Source organism: Mustela erminea, chromosome 15 (genome assembly GCF_009829155.1).
Source record: "Mustela erminea isolate mMusErm1 chromosome 15, mMusErm1.Pri, whole genome shotgun sequence".
In the NCBI taxonomy this organism is placed as follows: Eukaryota; Metazoa; Chordata; class Mammalia; order Carnivora; family Mustelidae; genus Mustela; species Mustela erminea.
In genome coordinates this window covers 1-17,500 of record NC_045628.1, presented here as the reverse complement: position 1 = coordinate 17,500, position 17,500 = coordinate 1, and positions in this window count along the sequence as shown.

The window sequence follows — 17,500 nt, the reverse complement described above, 5'->3', positions numbered from 1 at the left end:
TAGGGTTAGGGTTAGGGTTAGGGTTAGGGTTAGGGTTAGGGTTAGGGTTAGGGTTAGGGTTAGGGTTAGGGTTAGGGTTAGGGTTAGGGTGAGGGTTAGGGTTAGGGTTAGGGTTAGGGTTAGGGTTAGGGTTAGGGTTAGGGTTAGGGTTAGGGTTAGGGTTAGGGTTAGGGTTAGGGTTAGGGTTAGGGTTAGGGTTAGGGTTAGGGTTAGGGTTAGGGTTAGGGTTAGGGTTAGGGTTAGGGTTAGGGTTAGGGTTAGGGTTAGGGTTAGGGTTAGGGTTAGGGTTAGGGTTAGGGTTAGGGTTAGGGTTAGGGTTAGGGTTAGGGTTAGGGTTAGGGTTAGGGTTAGGGTTAGGGTTAGGGTTAGGGTTAGGGTTAGGGTTAGGGTTAGGGTTAGGGTTAGGGTTAGGGTTAGGGTTAGGGTTAGGGTTAGGGTTAGGGTTAGGGTTAGGGTTAGGGTTAGGGTTAGGGTTAGGGTTAGGGTTAGGGTTAGGGTTAGGGTTAGGGTTAGGGTTAGGGTTAGGGTTAGGGTTAGGGTTAGGGTTAGGGTTAGGGTTAGGGTTAGGGTTAGGGTTAGGGTTAGGGTTAGGGTTAGGGTTAGGGTTAGGGTTAGGGTTAGGGTTAGGGTTAGGGTTAGGGTTAGGGTTAGGGTTAGGGTTAGGGTTAGGGTTAGGGTTAGGGTTAGGGTTAGGGTTAGGGTTAGGGTTAGGGTTAGGGTTAGGGTTAGGGTTAGGGTTAGGGTTAGGGTTAGGGTTAGGGTTAGGGTTAGGGTTAGGGTTAGGGTTAGGGTTAGGGTTAGGGTTAGGGTTAGGGTTAGGGTTAGGGTTAGGGTTAGGGTTAGGGTTAGGGTTAGGGTTAGGGTTAGGGTTAGGGTTAGGGTTAGGGTTAGGGTTAGGGTTAGGGTTAGGGTTAGGGTTAGGGTTAGGGTTAGGGTTAGGGTTAGGGTTAGGGTTAGGGTTAGGGTTAGGGTTAGGGTTAGGGTTAGGGTTAGGGTTAGGGTTAGGGTTAGGGTTAGGGTTAGGGTTAGGGTTAGGGTTAGGGTTAGGGTTAGGGTTAGGGTTAGGGTTAGGGTTAGGGTTAGGGTTAGGGTTAGGGTTAGGGTTAGGGTTAGGGTTAGGGTTAGGGTTAGGGTTAGGGTTAGGGTTAGGGTTAGGGTTAGGGTTAGGGTTAGGGTTAGGGTTAGGGTTAGGGTTAGGGTTAGGGTTAGGGTTAGGGTTAGGGTTAGGGTTAGGGTTAGGGTTAGGGTTAGGGTTAGGGTTAGGGTTAGGGTTAGGGTTAGGGTTAGGGTTAGGGTTAGGGTTAGGGTTAGGGTTAGGGTTAGGGTTAGGGTTAGGGTTAGGGTTAGGGTTAGGGTTAGGGTTAGGGTTAGGGTTAGGGTTAGGGTTAGGGTTAGGGTTAGGGTTAGGGTTAGGGTTAGGGTTAGGGTTAGGGTTAGGGTTAGGGTTAGGGTTAGGGTTAGGGTTAGGGTTAGGGTTAGGGTTAGGGTTAGGGTTAGGGTTAGGGTTAGGGTTAGGGTTAGGGTTAGGGTTAGGGTTAGGGTTAGGGTTAGGGTTAGGGTTAGGGTTAGGGTTAGGGTTAGGGTTAGGGTTAGGGTTAGGGTTAGGGTTAGGGTTAGGGTTAGGGTTAGGGTTAGGGTTAGGGTTAGGGTTAGGGTTAGGGTTAGGGTTAGGGTTAGGGTTAGGGTTAGGGTTAGGGTTAGGGTTAGGGTTAGGGTTAGGGTTAGGGTTAGGGTTAGGGTTAGGGTTAGGGTTAGGGTTAGGGTTAGGGTTAGGGTTAGGGTTAGGGTTAGGGTTAGGGTTAGGGTTAGGGTTAGGGTTAGGGTTAGGGTTAGGGTTAGGGTTAGGGTTAGGGTTAGGGTTAGGGTTAGGGTTAGGGTTAGGGTTAGGGTTAGGGTTAGGGTTAGGGTTAGGGTTAGGGTTAGGGTTAGGGTTAGGGTTAGGGTTAGGGTTAGGGTTAGGGTTAGGGTTAGGGTTAGGGTTAGGGTTAGGGTTAGGGTTAGGGTTAGGGTTAGGGTTAGGGTTAGGGTTAGGGTTAGGGTTAGGGTTAGGGTTAGGGTTAGGGTTAGGGTTAGGGTTAGGGTTAGGGTTAGGGTTAGGGTTAGGGTTAGGGTTAGGGTTAGGGTTAGGGTTAGGGTTAGGGTTAGGGTTAGGGTTAGGGTTAGGGTTAGGGTTAGGGTTAGGGTTAGGGTTAGGGTTAGGGTTAGGGTTAGGGTTAGGGTTAGGGTTAGGGTTAGGGTTAGGGTTAGGGTTAGGGTTAGGGTTAGGGTTAGGGTTAGGGTTAGGGTTAGGGTTAGGGTTAGGGTTAGGGTTAGGGTTAGGGTTAGGGTTAGGGTTAGGGTTAGGGTTAGGGTTAGGGTTAGGGTTAGGGTTAGGGTTAGGGTTAGGGTTAGGGTTAGGGTTAGGGTTAGGGTTAGGGTTAGGGTTAGGGTTAGGGTTAGGGTTAGGGTTAGGGTTAGGGTTAGGGTTAGGGTTAGGGTTAGGGTTAGGGTTAGGGTTAGGGTTAGGGTTAGGGTTAGGGTTAGGGTTAGGGTTAGGGTTAGGGTTAGGGTTAGGGTTAGGGTTAGGGTTAGGGTTAGGGTTAGGGTTAGGGTTAGGGTTAGGGTTAGGGTTAGGGTTAGGGTTAGGGTTAGGGTTAGGGTTAGGGTTAGGGTTAGGGTTAGGGTTAGGGTTAGGGTTAGGGTTAGGGTTAGGGTTAGGGTTAGGGTTAGGGTTAGGGTTAGGGTTAGGGTTAGGGTTAGGGTTAGGGTTAGGGTTAGGGTTAGGGTTAGGGTTAGGGTTAGGGTTAGGGTTAGGGTTAGGGTTAGGGTTAGGGTTAGGGTTAGGGTTAGGGTTAGGGTTAGGGTTAGGGTTAGGGTTAGGGTTAGGGTTAGGGTTAGGGTTAGGGTTAGGGTTAGGGTTAGGGTTAGGGTTAGGGTTAGGGTTAGGGTTAGGGTTAGGGTTAGGGTTAGGGTTAGGGTTAGGGTTAGGGTTAGGGTTAGGGTTAGGGTTAGGGTTAGGGTTAGGGTTAGGGTTAGGGTTAGGGTTAGGGTTAGGGTTAGGGTTAGGGTTAGGGTTAGGGTTAGGGTTAGGGTTAGGGTTAGGGTTAGGGTTAGGGTTAGGGTTAGGGTTAGGGTTAGGGTTAGGGTTAGGGTTAGGGTTAGGGTTAGGGTTAGGGTTAGGGTTAGGGTTAGGGTTAGGGTTAGGGTTAGGGTTAGGGTTAGGGTTAGGGTTAGGGTTAGGGTTAGGGTTAGGGTTAGGGTTAGGGTTAGGGTTAGGGTTAGGGTTAGGGTTAGGGTTAGGGTTAGGGTTAGGGTTAGGGTTAGGGTTAGGGTTAGGGTTAGGGTTAGGGTTAGGGTTAGGGTTAGGGTTAGGGTTAGGGTTAGGGTTAGGGTTAGGGTTAGGGTTAGGGTTAGGGTTAGGGTTAGGGTTAGGGTTAGGGTTAGGGTTAGGGTTAGGGTTAGGGTTAGGGTTAGGGTTAGGGTTAGGGTTAGGGTTAGGGTTAGGGTTAGGGTTAGGGTTAGGGTTAGGGTTAGGGTTAGGGTTAGGGTTAGGGTTAGGGTTAGGGTTAGGGTTAGGGTTAGGGTTAGGGTTAGGGTTAGGGTTAGGGTTAGGGTTAGGGTTAGGGTTAGGGTTAGGGTTAGGGTTAGGGTTAGGGTTAGGGTTAGGGTTAGGGTTAGGGTTAGGGTTAGGGTTAGGGTTAGGGTTAGGGTTAGGGTTAGGGTTAGGGTTAGGGTTAGGGTTAGGGTTAGGGTTAGGGTTAGGGTTAGGGTTAGGGTTAGGGTTAGGGTTAGGGTTAGGGTTAGGGTTAGGGTTAGGGTTAGGGTTAGGGTTAGGGTTAGGGTTAGGGTTAGGGTTAGGGTTAGGGTTAGGGTTAGGGTTAGGGTTAGGGTTAGGGTTAGGGTTAGGGTTAGGGTTAGGGTTAGGGTTAGGGTTAGGGTTAGGGTTAGGGTTAGGGTTAGGGTTAGGGTTAGGGTTAGGGTTAGGGTTAGGGTTAGGGTTAGGGTTAGGGTTAGGGTTAGGGTTAGGGTTAGGGTTAGGGTTAGGGTTAGGGTTAGGGTTAGGGTTAGGGTTAGGGTTAGGGTTAGGGTTAGGGTTAGGGTTAGGGTTAGGGTTAGGGTTAGGGTTAGGGTTAGGGTTAGGGTTAGGGTTAGGGTTAGGGTTAGGGTTAGGGTTAGGGTTAGGGTTAGGGTTAGGGTTAGGGTTAGGGTTAGGGTTAGGGTTAGGGTTAGGGTTAGGGTTAGGGTTAGGGTTAGGGTTAGGGTTAGGGTTAGGGTTAGGGTTAGGGTTAGGGTTAGGGTTAGGGTTAGGGTTAGGGTTAGGGTTAGGGTTAGGGTTAGGGTTAGGGTTAGGGTTAGGGTTAGGGTTAGGGTTAGGGTTAGGGTTAGGGTTAGGGTTAGGGTTAGGGTTAGGGTTAGGGTTAGGGTTAGGGTTAGGGTTAGGGTTAGGGTTAGGGTTAGGGTTAGGGTTAGGGTTAGGGTTAGGGTTAGGGTTAGGGTTAGGGTTAGGGTTAGGGTTAGGGTTAGGGTTAGGGTTAGGGTTAGGGTTAGGGTTAGGGTTAGGGTTAGGGTTAGGGTTAGGGTTAGGGTTAGGGTTAGGGTTAGGGTTAGGGTTAGGGTTAGGGTGAGGGTTAGGGTTAGGGTTAGGGTTAGGGTTAGGGTTAGGGTTAGGGTTAGGGTTAGGGTTAGGGTTAGGGTTAGGGTTAGGGTTAGGGTTAGGGTTAGGGTTAGGGTTAGGGTTAGGGTTAGGGTTAGGGTTAGGGTTAGGGTTAGGGTTAGGGTTAGGGTTAGGGTTAGGGTTAGGGTTAGGGTTAGGGTTAGGGTTAGGGTTAGGGTTAGGGTTAGGGTTAGGGTTAGGGTTAGGGTTAGGGTTAGGGTTAGGGTTAGGGTTAGGGTTAGGGTTAGGGTTAGGGTTAGGGTTAGGGTTAGGGTTAGGGTTAGGGTTAGGGTTAGGGTTAGGGTTAGGGTTAGGGTTAGGGTTAGGGTTAGGGTTAGGGTTAGGGTTAGGGTTAGGGTTAGGGTTAGGGTTAGGGTTAGGGTTAGGGTTAGGGTTAGGGTTAGGGTTAGGGTTAGGGTTAGGGTTAGGGTTAGGGTGAGGGTTAGGGTTAGGGTTAGGGTTAGGGTTAGGGTTAGGGTTAGGGTTAGGGTTAGGGTTAGGGTTAGGGTTAGGGTTAGGGTTAGGGTTAGGGTTAGGGTTAGGGTTAGGGTTAGGGTTAGGGTTAGGGTTAGGGTTAGGGTTAGGGTTAGGGTTAGGGTTAGGGTTAGGGTTAGGGTTAGGGTTAGGGTTAGGGTTAGGGTTAGGGTTAGGGTTAGGGTTAGGGTTAGGGTTAGGGTTAGGGTTAGGGTTAGGGTTAGGGTTAGGGTTAGGGTTAGGGTTAGGGTTAGGGTTAGGGTTAGGGTTAGGGTTAGGGTTAGGGTTAGGGTTAGGGTTAGGGTTAGGGTTAGGGTTAGGGTTAGGGTTAGGGTTAGGGTTAGGGTTAGGGTTAGGGTTAGGGTTAGGGTTAGGGTTAGGGTTAGGGTTAGGGTTAGGGTTAGGGTTAGGGTTAGGGTTAGGGTTAGGGTTAGGGTTAGGGTTAGGGTTAGGGTTAGGGTTAGGGTTAGGGTTAGGGTTAGGGTTAGGGTTAGGGTTAGGGTTAGGGTTAGGGTTAGGGTTAGGGTTAGGGTTAGGGTTAGGGTTAGGGTTAGGGTTAGGGTTAGGGTTAGGGTTAGGGTTAGGGTTAGGGTTAGGGTTAGGGTTAGGGTTAGGGTTAGGGTTAGGGTTAGGGTTAGGGTTAGGGTTAGGGTTAGGGTTAGGGTTAGGGTTAGGGTTAGGGTTAGGGTTAGGGTTAGGGTTAGGGTTAGGGTTAGGGTTAGGGTTAGGGTTAGGGTTAGGGTTAGGGTTAGGGTTAGGGTTAGGGTTAGGGTTAGGGTTAGGGTTAGGGTTAGGGTTAGGGTTAGGGTTAGGGTTAGGGTTAGGGTTAGGGTTAGGGTTAGGGTTAGGGTTAGGGTTAGGGTTAGGGTTAGGGTTAGGGTTAGGGTTAGGGTTAGGGTTAGGGTTAGGGTTAGGGTAGGGTTAGGGTTAGGGTTAGGGTTAGGGTTAGGGTTAGGGTTAGGGTTAGGGTTAGGGTTAGGGTTAGGGTTAGGGTTAGGGTTAGGGTTAGGGTTAGGGTTAGGGTTAGGGTTAGGGTTAGGGTTAGGGTTAGGGTTAGGGTTAGGGTTAGGGTTAGGGTTAGGGTTAGGGTTAGGGTTAGGGTTAGGGTTAGGGTTAGGGTTAGGGTTAGGGTTAGGGTTAGGGTTAGGGTTAGGGTTAGGGTTAGGGTTAGGGTTAGGGTTAGGGTTAGGGTTAGGGTTAGGGTTAGGGTTAGGGTTAGGGTTAGGGTTAGGGTTAGGGTTAGGGTTAGGGTTAGGGTTAGGGTTAGGGTTAGGGTTAGGGTTAGGGTTAGGGTTAGGGTTAGGGTTAGGGTTAGGGTTAGGGTTAGGGTTAGGGTTAGGGTTAGGGTTAGGGTTAGGGTTAGGGTTAGGGTTAGGGTTAGGGTTAGGGTTAGGGTTAGGGTTAGGGTTAGGGTTAGGGTTAGGGTTAGGGTTAGGGTTAGGGTTAGGGTTAGGGTTAGGGTTAGGGTTAGGGTTAGGGTTAGGGTTAGGGTTAGGGTTAGGGTTAGGGTTAGGGTTAGGGTTAGGGTTAGGGTTAGGGTTAGGGTTAGGGTTAGGGTTAGGGTTAGGGTTAGGGTTAGGGTTAGGGTTAGGGTTAGGGTTAGGGTTAGGGTTAGGGTTAGGGTTAGGGTTAGGGTTAGGGTTAGGGTTAGGGTTAGGGTTAGGGTTAGGGTTAGGGTTAGGGTTAGGGTTAGGGTTAGGGTTAGGGTTAGGGTTAGGGTTAGGGTTAGGGTTAGGGTTAGGGTTAGGGTTAGGGTTAGGGTTAGGGTTAGGGTTAGGGTTAGGGTTAGGGTTAGGGTTAGGGTTAGGGTTAGGGTTAGGGTTAGGGTTAGGGTTAGGGTTAGGGTTAGGGTTAGGGTTAGGGTTAGGGTTAGGGTTAGGGTTAGGGTTAGGGTTAGGGTTAGGGTTAGGGTTAGGGTTAGGGTTAGGGTTAGGGTTAGGGTTAGGGTTAGGGTTAGGGTTAGGGTTAGGGTTAGGGTTAGGGTTAGGGTTAGGGTTAGGGTTAGGGTTAGGGTTAGGGTTAGGGTTAGGGTTAGGGTTAGGGTTAGGGTTAGGGTTAGGGTTAGGGTTAGGGTTAGGGTTAGGGTTAGGGTTAGGGTTAGGGTTAGGGTTAGGGTTAGGGTTAGGGTTAGGGTTAGGGTTAGGGTTAGGGTTAGGGTTAGGGTTAGGGTTAGGGTTAGGGTTAGGGTTAGGGTTAGGGTTAGGGTTAGGGTTAGGGTTAGGGTTAGGGTTAGGGTTAGGGTTAGGGTTAGGGTTAGGGTTAGGGTTAGGGTTAGGGTTAGGGTTAGGGTTAGGGTTAGGGTTAGGGTTAGGGTTAGGGTTAGGGTAGGGTTAGGGTTAGGGTTAGGGTTAGGGTTAGGGTTAGGGTTAGGGTTAGGGTTAGGGTTAGGGTTAGGGTTAGGGTTAGGGTTAGGGTTAGGGTTAGGGTTAGGGTTAGGGTTAGGGTTAGGGTTAGGGTTAGGGTTAGGGTTAGGGTTAGGGTTAGGGTTAGGGTTAGGGTTAGGGTTAGGGTTAGGGTTAGGGTTAGGGTTAGGGTTAGGGTTAGGGTTAGGGTTAGGGTTAGGGTTAGGGTTAGGGTTAGGGTTAGGGTTAGGGTTAGGGTTAGGGTTAGGGTTAGGGTTAGGGTTAGGGTTAGGGTTAGGGTTAGGGTTAGGGTTAGGGTTAGGGTTAGGGTTAGGGTTAGGGTTAGGGTTAGGGTTAGGGTTAGGGTTAGGGTTAGGGTTAGGGTTAGGGTTAGGGTTAGGGTTAGGGTTAGGGTTAGGGTTAGGGTTAGGGTTAGGGTTAGGGTTAGGGTTAGGGTTAGGGTTAGGGTTAGGGTTAGGGTTAGGGTTAGGGTTAGGGTTAGGGTTAGGGTTAGGGTTAGGGTTAGGGTTAGGGTTAGGGTTAGGGTTAGGGTTAGGGTTAGGGTTAGGGTTAGGGTTAGGGTTAGGGTTAGGGTTAGGGTTAGGGTTAGGGTTAGGGTTAGGGTTAGGGTTAGGGTTAGGGTTAGGGTTAGGGTTAGGGTTAGGGTTAGGGTTAGGGTTAGGGTTAGGGTTAGGGTTAGGGTTAGGGTTAGGGTTAGGGTTAGGGTTAGGGTTAGGGTTAGGGTTAGGGTTAGGGTTAGGGTTAGGGTTAGGGTTAGGGTTAGGGTTAGGGTTAGGGTTAGGGTTAGGGTTAGGGTTAGGGTTAGGGTTAGGGTTAGGGTTAGGGTTAGGGTTAGGGTTAGGGTTAGGGTTAGGGTTAGGGTTAGGGTTAGGGTTAGGGTTAGGGTTAGGGTTAGGGTTAGGGTTAGGGTTAGGGTTAGGGTTAGGGTTAGGGTTAGGGTTAGGGTTAGGGTTAGGGTTAGGGTTAGGGTTAGGGTTAGGGTTAGGGTTAGGGTTAGGGTTAGGGTTAGGGTTAGGGTTAGGGTTAGGGTTAGGGTTAGGGTTAGGGTTAGGGTTAGGGTTAGGGTTAGGGTTAGGGTTAGGGTTAGGGTTAGGGTTAGGGTTAGGGTTAGGGTTAGGGTTAGGGTTAGGGTTAGGGTTAGGGTTAGGGTTAGGGTTAGGGTTAGGGTTAGGGTTAGGGTTAGGGTTAGGGTTAGGGTTAGGGTTAGGGTTAGGGTTAGGGTTAGGGTTAGGGTTAGGGTTAGGGTTAGGGTTAGGGTTAGGGTTAGGGTTAGGGTTAGGGTTAGGGTTAGGGTTAGGGTTAGGGTTAGGGTTAGGGTTAGGGTTAGGGTTAGGGTTAGGGTTAGGGTTAGGGTTAGGGTTAGGGTTAGGGTTAGGGTTAGGGTTAGGGTTAGGGTTAGGGTTAGGGTTAGGGTTAGGGTTAGGGTTAGGGTTAGGGTTAGGGTTAGGGTTAGGGTTAGGGTTAGGGTTAGGGTTAGGGTTAGGGTTAGGGTTAGGGTTAGGGTTAGGGTTAGGGTTAGGGTTAGGGTTAGGGTTAGGGTTAGGGTTAGGGTTAGGGTTAGGGTTAGGGTTAGGGTTAGGGTTAGGGTTAGGGTTAGGGTTAGGGTTAGGGTTAGGGTTAGGGTTAGGGTTAGGGTTAGGGTTAGGGTTAGGGTTAGGGTTAGGGTTAGGGTTAGGGTTAGGGTTAGGGTTAGGGTTAGGGTTAGGGTTAGGGTTAGGGTTAGGGTTAGGGTTAGGGTTAGGGTTAGGGTTAGGGTTAGGGTTAGGGTTAGGGTTAGGGTTAGGGTTAGGGTAGGGTTAGGGTTAGGGTTAGGGTTAGGGTTAGGGTTAGGGTTAGGGTTAGGGTTAGGGTTAGGGTTAGGGTTAGGGTTAGGGTTAGGGTTAGGGTTAGGGTTAGGGTTAGGGTTAGGGTTAGGGTTAGGGTTAGGGTTAGGGTTAGGGTTAGGGTTAGGGTTAGGGTTAGGGTTAGGGTTAGGGTTAGGGTTAGGGTTAGGGTTAGGGTTAGGGTTAGGGTTAGGGTTAGGGTTAGGGTTAGGGTTAGGGTTAGGGTTAGGGTTAGGGTTAGGGTTAGGGTTAGGGTTAGGGTTAGGGTTAGGGTTAGGGTTAGGGTTAGGGTTAGGGTTAGGGTTAGGGTTAGGGTTAGGGTTAGGGTTAGGGTTAGGGTTAGGGTTAGGGTTAGGGTTAGGGTTAGGGTTAGGGTTAGGGTTAGGGTTAGGGTTAGGGTTAGGGTTAGGGTTAGGGTTAGGGTTAGGGTTAGGGTTAGGGTTAGGGTTAGGGTTAGGGTTAGGGTTAGGGTTAGGGTTAGGGTTAGGGTTAGGGTTAGGGTTAGGGTTAGGGTTAGGGTTAGGGTTAGGGTTAGGGTTAGGGTTAGGGTTAGGGTTAGGGTTAGGGTTAGGGTTAGGGTTAGGGTTAGGGTTAGGGTTAGGGTTAGGGTTAGGGTTAGGGTTAGGGTTAGGGTTAGGGTTAGGGTTAGGGTTAGGGTTAGGGTTAGGGTTAGGGTTAGGGTTAGGGTTAGGGTTAGGGTTAGGGTTAGGGTTAGGGTTAGGGTTAGGGTTAGGGTTAGGGTTAGGGTTAGGGTTAGGGTTAGGGTTAGGGTTAGGGTTAGGGTTAGGGTTAGGGTTAGGGTTAGGGTTAGGGTTAGGGTTAGGGTTAGGGTTAGGGTTAGGGTTAGGGTTAGGGTTAGGGTTAGGGTTAGGGTTAGGGTTAGGGTTAGGGTTAGGGTTAGGGTTAGGGTTAGGGTTAGGGTTAGGGTTAGGGTTAGGGTTAGGGTTAGGGTTAGGGTTAGGGTTAGGGTTAGGGTTAGGGTTAGGGTTAGGGTTAGGGTTAGGGTTAGGGTTAGGGTTAGGGTTAGGGTTAGGGTTAGGGTTAGGGTTAGGGTTAGGGTTAGGGTTAGGGTTAGGGTTAGGGTTAGGGTTAGGGTTAGGGTTAGGGTTAGGGTTAGGGTTAGGGTTAGGGTTAGGGTTAGGGTTAGGGTTAGGGTTAGGGTTAGGGTTAGGGTTAGGGTTAGGGTTAGGGTTAGGGTTAGGGTTAGGGTTAGGGTTAGGGTTAGGGTTAGGGTTAGGGTTAGGGTTAGGGTTAGGGTTAGGGTTAGGGTTAGGGTAGGGTTAGGGTTAGGGTTAGGGTTAGGGTTAGGGTTAGGGTTAGGGTTAGGGTTAGGGTTAGGGTTAGGGTTAGGGTTAGGGTTAGGGTTAGGGTTAGGGTTAGGGTTAGGGTTAGGGTTAGGGTTAGGGTTAGGGTTAGGGTTAGGGTTAGGGTTAGGGTTAGGGTTAGGGTTAGGGTTAGGGTTAGGGTTAGGGTTAGGGTTAGGGTTAGGGTTAGGGTTAGGGTTAGGGTTAGGGTTAGGGTTAGGGTTAGGGTTAGGGTTAGGGTTAGGGTTAGGGTTAGGGTTAGGGTTAGGGTTAGGGTTAGGGTTAGGGTTAGGGTTAGGGTTAGGGTTAGGGTTAGGGTTAGGGTTAGGGTTAGGGTTAGGGTTAGGGTTAGGGTTAGGGTTAGGGTTAGGGTTAGGGTTAGGGTTAGGGTTAGGGTTAGGGTTAGGGTTAGGGTTAGGGTTAGGGTTAGGGTTAGGGTTAGGGTTAGGGTTAGGGTTAGGGTTAGGGTTAGGGTTAGGGTTAGGGTTAGGGTTAGGGTTAGGGTTAGGGTTAGGGTTAGGGTTAGGGTTAGGGTTAGGGTTAGGGTTAGGGTTAGGGTTAGGGTTAGGGTTAGGGTTAGGGTTAGGGTTAGGGTTAGGGTTAGGGTTAGGGTTAGGGTTAGGGTTAGGGTTAGGGTTAGGGTTAGGGTTAGGGTTAGGGTTAGGGTTAGGGTTAGGGTTAGGGTTAGGGTTAGGGTTAGGGTTAGGGTTAGGGTTAGGGTTAGGGTTAGGGTTAGGGTTAGGGTTAGGGTTAGGGTTAGGGTTAGGGTTAGGGTTAGGGTTAGGGATAGGGTTAGGGTTAGGGTTAGGGTTAGGGTTAGGGTTAGGGTTAGGGTTAGGGTTAGGGTTAGGGTTAGGGTTAGGGTTAGGGTTAGGGTTAGGGTTAGGGTTAGGGTTAGGGTTAGGGTTAGGGTTAGGGTTAGGGTTAGGGTTAGGGTTAGGGTTAGGGTTAGGGTTAGGGTTAGGGTTAGGGTTAGGGTTAGGGTTAGGGTTAGGGTTAGGGTTAGGGTTAGGGTTAGGGTTAGGGTTAGGGTTAGGGTTAGGGTTAGGGTTAGGGTTAGGGTTAGGGTTAGGGTTAGGGTTAGGGTTAGGGTTAGGGTTAGGGTTAGGGTTAGGGTTAGGGTTAGGGTTAGGGTTAGGGTTAGGGTTAGGGTTAGGGTTAGGGTTAGGGTTAGGGTTAGGGTTAGGGTTAGGGTTAGGGTTAGGGTTAGGGTTAGGGTTAGGGTTAGGGTTAGGGTTAGGGTTAGGGTTAGGGTTAGGGTTAGGGTTAGGGTTAGGGTTAGGGTTAGGGTTAGGGTTAGGGTTAGGGTTAGGGTTAGGGTTAGGGTTAGGGTTAGGGTTAGGGTTAGGGTTAGGGTTAGGGTTAGGGTTAGGGTTAGGGTTAGGGTTAGGGTTAGGGTTAGGGTTAGGGTTAGGGTTAGGGTTAGGGTTAGGGTTAGGGTTAGGGTTAGGGTTAGGGTTAGGGTTAGGGTTAGGGTTAGGGTTAGGGTTAGGGTTAGGGTTAGGGTTAGGGTTAGGGTTAGGGTTAGGGTTAGGGTTAGGGTTAGGGTTAGGGTTAGGGTTAGGGTTAGGGTTAGGGTTAGGGTTAGGGTTAGGGTTAGGGTTAGGGTTAGGGTTAGGGTTAGGGTTAGGGTTAGGGTTAGGGTTAGGGTTAGGGTTAGGGTTAGGGTTAGGGTTAGGGTTAGGGTTAGGGTTAGGGTTAGGGTTAGGGTTAGGGTTAGGGTTAGGGTTAGGGTTAGGGTTAGGGTTAGGGTTAGGGTTAGGGTTAGGGTTAGGGTTAGGGTTAGGGTTAGGGTTAGGGTTAGGGTTAGGGTTAGGGTTAGGGTTAGGGTTAGGGTTAGGGTTAGGGTTAGGGTTAGGGTTAGGGTTAGGGTTAGGGTTAGGGTTAGGGTTAGGGTTAGGGTTAGGGTTAGGGTTAGGGTTAGGGTTAGGGTTAGGGTTAGGGTTAGGGTTAGGGTTAGGGTTAGGGTTAGGGTTAGGGTTAGGGTTAGGGTTAGGGTTAGGGTTAGGGTTAGGGTTAGGGTTAGGGTTAGGGTTAGGGTTAGGGTTAGGGTTAGGGTTAGGGTTAGGGTTAGGGTTAGGGTTAGGGTTAGGGTTAGGGTTAGGGTTAGGGTTAGGGTTAGGGTTAGGGTTAGGGTTAGGGTTAGGGTTAGGGTTAGGGTTAGGGTTAGGGTTAGGGTTAGGGTTAGGGTTAGGGTTAGGGTTAGGGTTAGGGTTAGGGTTAGGGTTAGGGTTAGGGTTAGGGTTAGGGTTAGGGTTAGGGTTAGGGTTAGGGTTAGGGTTAGGGTTAGGGTTAGGGTTAGGGTTAGGGTTAGGGTTAGGGTTAGGGTTAGGGTTAGGGTTAGGGTTAGGGTTAGGGTTAGGGTTAGGGTTAGGGTTAGGGTTAGGGTTAGGGTTAGGGTTAGGGTTAGGGTTAGGGTTAGGGTTAGGGTTAGGGTTAGGGTTAGGGTTAGGGTTAGGGTTAGGGTTAGGGTTAGGGTTAGGGTAGGGTTAGGGTTAGGGTTAGGGTTAGGGTTAGGGTTAGGGTTAGGGTTAGGGTTAGGGTTAGGGTTAGGGTTAGGGTTAGGGTTAGGGTTAGGGTTAGGGTTAGGGTTAGGGTTAGGGTTAGGGTTAGGGTTAGGGTTAGGGTTAGGGTTAGGGTTAGGGTTAGGGTTAGGGTTAGGGTTAGGGTTAGGGTTAGGGTTAGGGTTAGGGTTAGGGTTAGGGTTAGGGTTAGGGTTAGGGTTAGGGTTAGGGTTAGGGTTAGGGTTAGGGTTAGGGTTAGGGTTAGGGTTAGGGTTAGGGTTAGGGTTAGGGTTAGGGTTAGGGTTAGGGTTAGGGTTAGGGTTAGGGTTAGGGTTAGGGTTAGGGTTAGGGTTAGGGTTAGGGTTAGGGTTAGGGTTAGGGTTAGGGTTAGGGTTAGGGTTAGGGTTAGGGTTAGGGTTAGGGTTAGGGTTAGGGTTAGGGTTAGGGTAGGGTTAGGGTTAGGGTTAGGGTTAGGGTTAGGGTTAGGGTTAGGGTTAGGGTTAGGGTTAGGGTTAGGGTTAGGGTTAGGGTTAGGGTTAGGGTTAGGGTTAGGGTTAGGGTTAGGGTTAGGGTTAGGGTTAGGGTTAGGGTTAGGGTTAGGGTTAGGGTTAGGGTTAGGGTTAGGGTTAGGGTTAGGGTTAGGGTTAGGGTTAGGGTTAGGGTTAGGGTTAGGGTTAGGGTTAGGGTTAGGGTTAGGGTTAGGGTTAGGGTTAGGGTTAGGGTTAGGGTTAGGGTTAGGGTTAGGGTTAGGGTTAGGGTTAGGGTTAGGGTTAGGGTTAGGGTTAGGGTTAGGGTTAGGGTTAGGGTTAGGGTTAGGGTTAGGGTTAGGGTTAGGGTTAGGGTTAGGGTTAGGGTTAGGGTTAGGGTTAGGGTTAGGGTTAGGGTTAGGGTTAGGGTTAGGGTTAGGGTTAGGGTTAGGGTTAGGGTTAGGGTTAGGGTTAGGGTTAGGGTTAGGGTTAGGGTTAGGGTTAGGGTTAGGGTTAGGGTTAGGGTTAGGGTTAGGGTTAGGGTTAGGGTTAGGGTTAGGGTTAGGGTTAGGGTTAGGGTTAGGGTTAGGGTTAGGGTTAGGGTTAGGGTTAGGGTTAGGGTTAGGGTTAGGGTTAGGGTTAGGGTTAGGGTTAGGGTTAGGGTTAGGGTTAGGGTTAGGGTTAGGGTTAGGGTTAGGGTTAGGGTTAGGGTTAGGGTTAGGGTTAGGGTTAGGGTTAGGGTTAGGGTTAGGGTTAGGGTTAGGGTTAGGGTTAGGGTTAGGGTTAGGGTTAGGGTTAGGGTTAGGGTTAGGGTTAGGGTTAGGGTTAGGGTTAGGGTTAGGGTTAGGGTTAGGGTTAGGGTTAGGGTTAGGGTTAGGGTTAGGGTTAGGGTTAGGGTTAGGGTTAGGGTTAGGGTTAGGGTTAGGGTAAGGTTAGGGTTAGGGTTAGGGTTAGGGTTAGGGTTAGGGTTAGGGTTAGGGTTAGGGTTAGGGTTAGGGTTAGGGTTAGGGTTAGGGTTAGGGTTAGGGTTAGGGTTAGGGTTAGGGTTAGGGTTAGGGTTAGGGTTAGGGTTAGGGTTAGGGTTAGGGTTAGGGTTAGGGTTAGGGTTAGGGTTAGGGTTAGGGTTAGGGTTAGGGTTAGGGTTAGGGTTAGGGTTAGGGTTAGGGTTAGGGTTAGGGTTAGGGTTAGGGTTAGGGTTAGGGTTAGGGTTAGGGTTAGGGTTAGGGTTAGGGTTAGGGTTAGGGTTAGGGTTAGGGTTAGGGTTAGGGTTAGGGTTAGGGTTAGGGTTAGGGTTAGGGTTAGGGTTAGGGTTAGGGTTAGGGTTAGGGTTAGGGTTAGGGTTAGGGTTAGGGTTAGGGTTAGGGTTAGGGTTAGGGTTAGGGTTAGGGTTAGGGTTAGGGTTAGGGTTAGGGTTAGGGTTAGGGTTAGGGTTAGGGTTAGGGTTAGGGTTAGGGTTAGGGTTAGGGTTAGGGTTAGGGTTAGGGTTAGGGTTAGGGTTAGGGTTAGGGTTAGGGTTAGGGTTAGGGTTAGGGTTAGGGTTAGGGTTAGGGTTAGGGTTAGGGTTAGGGTTAGGGTTAGGGTTAGGGTTAGGGTTAGGGTTAGGGTTAGGGTTAGGGTTAGGGTTAGGGTTAGGGTTAGGGTTAGGGTTAGGGTTAGGGTTAGGGTTAGGGTTAGGGTTAGGGTTAGGGTTAGGGTTAGGGTTAGGGTTAGGGTTAGGGTTAGGGTTAGGGTTAGGGTTAGGGTTAGGGTTAGGGTTAGGGTTAGGGTTAGGGTTAGGGTTAGGGTTAGGGTTAGGGTTAGGGTTAGGGTTAGGGTTAGGGTTAGGGTTAGGGTTAGGGTTAGGGTTAGGGTTAGGGTTAGGGTTAGGGTTAGGGTTAGGGTTAGGGTTAGGGTTAGGGTTAGGGTTAGGGTTAGGGTTAGGGTTAGGGTTAGGGTTAGGGTTAGGGTTAGGGTTAGGGTTAGGGTTAGGGTTAGGGTTAGGGTTAGGGTTAGGGTTAGGGTTAGGGTTAGGGTTAGGGTTAGGGTTAGGGTTAGGGTTAGGGTTAGGGTTAGGGTTAGGGTTAGGGTTAGGGTTAGGGTTAGGGTTAGGGTTAGGGTTAGGGTTAGGGTTAGGGTTAGGGTTAGGGTTAGGGTTAGGGTTAGGGTTAGGGTTAGGGTTAGGGTTAGGGTTAGGGTTAGGGTTAGGGTTAGGGTTAGGGTTAGGGTTAGGGTTAGGGTTAGGGTTAGGGTTAGGGTTAGGGTTAGGGTTAGGGTTAGGGTTAGGGTTAGGGTTAGGGTTAGGGTTAGGGTTAGGGTTAGGGTTAGGGTTAGGGTTAGGGTTAGGGTTAGGGTTAGGGTTAGGGTTAGGGTTAGGGTTAGGGTTAGGGTTAGGGTTAGGGTTAGGGTTAGGGTTAGGGTTAGGGTTAGGGTTAGGGTTAGGGTTAGGGTTAGGGTTAGGGTTAGGGTTAGGGTTAGGGTTAGGGTTAGGGTTAGGGTTAGGGTTAGGGTTAGGGTTAGGGTTAGGGTTAGGGTTAGGGTTAGGGTTAGGGTTAGGGTTAGGGTTAGGGTTAGGGTTAGGGTTAGGGTTAGGGTTAGGGTTAGGGTTAGGGTTAGGGTTAGGGTTAGGGTTAGGGTTAGGGTTAGGGTTAGGGTTAGGGTTAGGGTTAGGGTTAGGGTTAGGGTTAGGGTTAGGGTTAGGGTTAGGGTTAGGGTTAGGGTTAGGGTTAGGGTTAGGGTTAGGGTTAGGGTTAGGGTTAGGGTTAGGGTTAGGGTTAGGGTTAGGGTTAGGGTTAGGGTTAGGGTTAGGGTTAGGGTTAGGGTTAGGGTTAGGGTTAGGGTTAGGGTTAGGGTTAGGGTTAGGGTTAGGGTTAGGGTTAGGGTTAGGGTTAGGGTTAGGGTTAGGGTTAGGGTTAGGGTTAGGGTTAGGGTTAGGGTTAGGGTTAGGGTTAGGGTTAGGGTTAGGGTTAGGGTTAGGGTTAGGGTTAGGGTTAGGGTTAGGGTTAGGGTTAGGGTTAGGGTTAGGGTTAGGGTTAGGGTTAGGGTTAGGGTTAGGGTTAGGGTTAGGGTTAGGGTTAGGGTTAGGGTTAGGGTTAGGGTTAGGGTTAGGGTTAGGGTTAGGGTTAGGGTTAGGGTTAGGGTTAGGGTTAGGGTTAGGGTTAGGGTTAGGGTTAGGGTTAGGGTTAGGGTTAGGGTTAGGGTTAGGGTTAGGGTTAGGGTTAGGGTTAGGGTTAGGGTTAGGGTTAGGGTTAGGGTTAGGGTTAGGGTTAGGGTTAGGGTTAGGGTTAGGGTTAGGGTTAGGGTTAGGGTTAGGGTTAGGGTTAGGGTTAGGGTTAGGGTTAGGGTTAGGGTTAGGGTTAGGGTTAGGGTTAGGGTTAGGGTTAGGGTTAGGGTTAGGGTTAGGGTTAGGGTTAGGGTTAGGGTTAGGGTTAGGGTTAGGGTTAGGGTTAGGGTTAGGGTTAGGGTTAGGGTTAGGGTTAGGGTTAGGGTTAGGGTTAGGGTTAGGGTTAGGGTTAGGGTTAGGGTTAGGGTTAGGGTTAGGGTTAGGGTTAGGGTTAGGGTTAGGGTTAGGGTTAGGGTTAGGGTTAGGGTTAGGGTTAGGGTTAGGGTTAGGGTTAGGGTTAGGGTTAGGGTTAGGGTTAGGGTTAGGGTTAGGGTTAGGGTTAGGGTTAGGGTTAGGGTTAGGGTTAGGGTTAGGGTTAGGGTTAGGGTTAGGGTTAGGGTTAGGGTTAGGGTTAGGGTTAGGGTTAGGGTTAGGGTTAGGGTTAGGGTTAGGGTTAGGGTTAGGGTTAGGGTTAGGGTTAGGGTTAGGGTTAGGGTTAGGGTTAGGGTTAGGGTTAGGGTTAGGGTTAGGGTTAGGGTTAGGGTTAGGGTTAGGGTTAGGGTTAGGGTTAGGGTTAGGGTTAGGGTTAGGGTTAGGGTTAGGGTTAGGGTTAGGGTTAGGGTTAGGGTTAGGG